The 5,074-nt window shown below is 39.1% G+C and overlaps 1 pseudogene; it reads right to left on the bottom strand.

Annotated features, from left to right (window-relative positions):
• Positions 1-4,085: 4,085 nt before the first annotated feature.
• On the bottom strand, positions 4,086-4,759 carry LOC118833297 (annotated as a pseudogene).
• Between the last annotated feature and the right edge of the window lie 315 nt (positions 4,760-5,074).

The raw sequence follows: 5,074 nt of genomic DNA, 5'->3' as shown, positions 1-5,074 counted from the left end.
TCTTGCCCACCTGGCACACGATATTGCCTCAAAGTAATTATTTTAGAAGGTTCGGGCAAAGTGATTGGATCCATCTTGATTTTCCCCACTAAGACTGCATTAATGCCCATTTTCCTCACAGCAAATTGGTATTTCCCTTCGGGTAAATTTAAGGTCATACCCTTCAATATGTCTATTCCAATGATGTATTCAGGAATAGGCACAATAACCACACTATATTCTTTCTTGGGCAACTGTCCAATTTTCATCATTAATTTAACTTGCCTGGCTGATATTTCAGTCCCTCCTAGTCCTGTAATGGTAATAGGAGTTCCATGGCTGAACTTGTCTGGATTTCCATAAATAAGGGTGGCCTCGGCCCCAGTATCTATTAATGCCTCAGTTATCGTACTTGACCCATTTTTCCAATATATGGTCAAGTTAATGTGAGGTCTGCAATCCAGCCTGTGTATTTCCTTAATTTGGACTAGGGCTTGGCCTGTTCCCTAGTATTCCCTTTCATGTGATTCACTTGGGCTTGAAGGTTCAACATCTGTAGCATTTGCAGGAGCAGTTCTTATTTCCCTATCTCTCCTGTTATCAAGTCCTTTATCTCTATACATTCTGTATAATTCATTGGTTGGAATGCCATCTGTCATTTGAAAACCCACCCCTGCTCTCAGTAGAGCAGTAAACATTTCTTTCCTTGTTACTCTCCTTTGGCGCCAAGTTTGCTGGTTATTCACCCTTCTCTCTCAAGGAGATCTATCCCTTCCCCAGTCACCTAAGTCATGTAACTGTAAAATCTTATTTATCACTGTTGTAAGACGGCTCCCTACTTCTCCAAGTAATAAATTCAAAATTAGTTGTTTATAAGCAGGGGGAGCTGTCCTAATTATTAAATTCCTATGAGGCAGTCCCATTGGATCATTGTAATATTTGTCTGCGGTTCCTATCATAATGGCAGTCTTCATCACCTCCTCCTTTAGTCTCATGATACAATCTCTAAGTGAATACCAGGGTCTGTGCTCAGTGGGCCACATAGAATCAGTAGCATATCTCTTATTGCATCCCACAGTGGCTAACACCAACAGAGTAGTCCTGCTATCACCATCTCCTTGCTGATGATGTTCCCTAAAACTTGTTGAACTAGAGGATCATGGCTGATACCTATGAATCTCATACAATCTGTCCTATCTACTGATATTCCACTGGCCCCTTGATCACTGAGTCTTACCATCCAAGATATCAATGGTTCTCCTATTCTTTGGTTGAATCTACTCAAAATATCTGTGACCTCTTGCAGTGAGAAATCTTCCTGAATTTCCCTTGTAACTGAATCTTCACCTCGGGTTTCTGTCTTCCTCCTTTGTATGGGTCGAGCCCTTGTCTGATCATTTAACCATCTCCTGTTTTCTGTGTGAGGGACATCCTGAACCCCAGTAGTGTTTTGTGCCTCAGCCCCTAACGTTGTCTCATTTTCCCCCCACTCACTTCCTCTGCCACCATGGCTAGGACGAAGCAGGCAGTCAGGCTCTTTCTGGGCTGGGTTGGAATGCACTCTTGGCTTATTTGGTTTCCTGTTGCTCTTAGCCACATTAATAGAAAAGTTTTCATTTAAGTCAGTTTGGTCTCCTGCTATCTGAGATTCCCCTTCTTGCTGTGGGGTAGGAGTGCCCCCATGTCTTTCACTTAATCTCAATCTTTCGTATACTAGCCGGTAGGCTGATAACACTATCCAGCTTTGCCTAGATAGTGATGCCCCTGACTGAATCCCAACTTCTTGTAAACACTTTTCCAAATCCCTAGGATCTCCTCTCCGTAGCCTTGGTTCCCAGTTTTCACAGGGTCCAGCTTTTTTAGCCAATTCTTTTGCTATGGAGGAATAAAATGGATCCTCCCATCCTGGGATATTCATCTCTTCCTCTGAAATTGTTCTGCTTCTAAATAGAGATCTTATACCTAGCGATCCCATCCTCGTCGCCAAATGTATTAGGAGGGCAGAGTTTATAATCTCAAAGAGGATCATAAACATGTCTGAAAGGTTCGGAACCGCCGGATATAAGAAACTCTCAAAGTAGAAGGCAGAAGAATCAAAACATATATTTAGGCTCCACAGTAACCAACCCATGAACCAGCAACCCCATTTTGATATATTGATCAAAAGCTTCCAGGCCCAATAAGTACGCCTTGAAAGAGTAACCAGGAGGCTACAGAAAAGCATGATTGCGTAAAGCAAAATCATGCTTCCCCCTCTATGGTAAAAGATTACCCACTGGCCTGAAGTGCTTGTTCAGCTTCCTCCCGTAGGTCAGCTCTGCTACTGGCAGCTCCTGCTTCAGCTGTGGCTGTGGCTGTGGCTATAGCATCCTCTGGCTCCAACGGGAGCTGCTTTTAACCATCCAGCTTCTGCGGGGGTGTAAGGTATGCCGGGGAAAGCACAGGTTCTTTCAATCTGCTTAAGCAAGGTGAAGGGGTTGACCAGGAAAGCACAGGTTCTTTCCATCAGCTTAAGCAAGGGAAGCAAGGTGAAGGGGCCGACAAGCTTACTCCAGTCCAACATACAAACAGTATTCAGTTCAGGGGAAAAAGTCAAACTAGTCAAGGGCACTTGTTGACTAAGTGCTAAGGAGCCCATTTTTGGTTGCCAACACAGAGGGAGGGGAAGAAAATTTGGAAACCAAAAACCTTTGGAACTGAGTGTTGTAAACTATAAATAAAAAATGCAAAAAAACAAAAACAAAAAAAACAAGCATTCAATAAATGAAAAGGGATAAACAATTAAACTATATTATATTGAAAGGAACCAATCAATATCTAGAATGCTCCAAATGTCACTACATACACATTCATAAATGGAACTTTACTGAGTCACTAAAAGGCACAAAAAGTAACACAATAATTACCAGAGACTCCAATATCCCTTGCTCAGCTTTGGATACATTTAACAGAAAGAAAAAATAAAAGGGAAAATATGGAACAGAACAAATTGCAGAAGAAACTAGAGTTAAAAGACAGATGGTGTCTTCTAAAGGAATGGCAGAAGTATATCTATGTATTTCTCAGTTCTACAAGGAAAATTTTTTAATTGACCACATATTAGGACACAGAGATAATGCAGAAAATATAAAAAGGCAGAAATACCATATGTGTGTGTATGTGTGTTTGTGAGTATATGTGTGTATACCATGATGCAATCAAAATAGTCACTGGGTCAGAGACCACAAATAAATGACATGAGCCCAAAAAGAAACTTAAAAATTAAATCCTAAATAACAAGTGGGTCAAAGAACAAATAATAGAAACAATATAATTAATAATATGAAAAAATGATAATTTTAGTGAAATATGGGGCATGAAGTCAGAGCAGTCCTCAGGGGAAAAATCATATTGTTACAAATATACATTGCCAAAATTGAAAAAGAAGGGATTAATCAATGGAATATGCATTTGACAAACTAGAAAGCCAACAAATAAATAAACCTAAAGTAAGGACAAAAGAAAATTGTAAAAACTTAGAGGAGAAATAGACAAATGGGGAAAATGATGGAAAAGGTAAGGGCAAAATTTGATTCTTTGGAAAGACTAATACAATTGATGAACCATTAGCTTATGAAGAAAAATCCAATCAATAAATAAGCAAATGAGCACATAAAAGAGAACAAAACCAGAATAAAAGAATAACGACAACACCTTATGCAATTTTGTGCGAACAAAAGTGAAAATACAAAAGAAATAGAAGAATGCCTTCAAAAATATACAATACCCAAATTATGAGAAGGGCAGATAGAGATCTTACATATCTCAGTGTCAAAAAATAAAATCAATCTTTTTTTTTTTACAGAATTGTTAATTCTTTTCATTAACAGGCATTATAAACAGATAATACTAATCTGACTTAAAAACGCTGAGGGCCACACTGGTGGATATACAGCTTATGAATAACTTAAAGTTTTTCCCATTTTAAAAGGCAACACACAGCATACAAAATTATACTAAACAAAGAAGCCATAATATGGATACATGACTGAAGTGTCTACAATGATATAAACTATGTATAATTAATGTTAATTATGTGTTCCGTACATTTTTATGTATGATTTTCATCATGCTTCACTTTCCCCAGACACTGAGATCTAATACTTCCTCTTCCAAAATTGGTATAATCAGGTTATCCTTAGACATGAAATTATTTTTCATCACAAATTTAGTAAATCGGTGACACAAAAATGATTCATTCTCATATTATTATTTGCTTATGATGAAAATGAGCATGTGAAAATATTCTGTGCATCCTACGGCAAACTGATCCTAGTTTGGCTACAGATGACTCCTTTATGCTAACTCTGCTAGGGAAATGTTTATCGCTATTCAGAAGACATACGACACCATCACATGTGTGTCTAGTCTAGTCTATAACTGGACAATCTTTTGGAGTTTTATGAGCTGCACAAAGAAACATCCATTGTTCAGTTGCCATCATCTGAGTACATGTATCTGGATGGCATTCACTCTGAAGTTTGACAGCAAGGCCATTTAGCTGTAGGCAGAATTGCCTTAAATGTACACATTTCCATACACCTACATCTTGGCCTTCAGATGGTTCGAGAGTTTTGTCAATGTTGGAGCAGTCTGCCCTTATGTTCTGTTGAGTATACTGTTGAACAGCTAATGTGCTGTCCATTTCATCAAAGGATTCCTCAGGCCAATTATAGAAATCCTGGGCCTTGGCGGCGGGCCTGTTTCCCCACAGCACTGACATCCCCTCCACCATGACCATAGTGCCAGAGTCTGGGCGGCTAGTGCTGGGACCAAGATGTTGGGGGGCGGCTACCCGTTCGGAGGGAGGGGGCAGGGGACTACAAAATCAATCTTGCTGTAAAGGAACTAAAAAATGAAAGAAAATCCTTATTCTGCTAGATTCATAAGAGAAACAACAAACATTTAAAGAATAATTAGTACCAGTACATCAAAACTATTCCAAAAATTGAGAAAGAATGCACCCTACTAGCTTCCATTTATGAGAGGAATGTTGCGTGAATACCAGAACCAGGTTCAAAAAGAGAAGGAAAACTATAAGCCAATGTCATTAATG

This window comes from Trichosurus vulpecula, unplaced genomic scaffold (genome assembly GCF_011100635.1).
Source record: "Trichosurus vulpecula isolate mTriVul1 unplaced genomic scaffold, mTriVul1.pri scaffold_144_arrow_ctg1, whole genome shotgun sequence".
Classification (NCBI taxonomy): Eukaryota; Metazoa; Chordata; class Mammalia; order Diprotodontia; family Phalangeridae; genus Trichosurus; species Trichosurus vulpecula.
The sequence above is the reverse complement of the archived record's forward strand: the minus strand, read 5'-3'. Positions and strand labels throughout refer to the sequence as shown.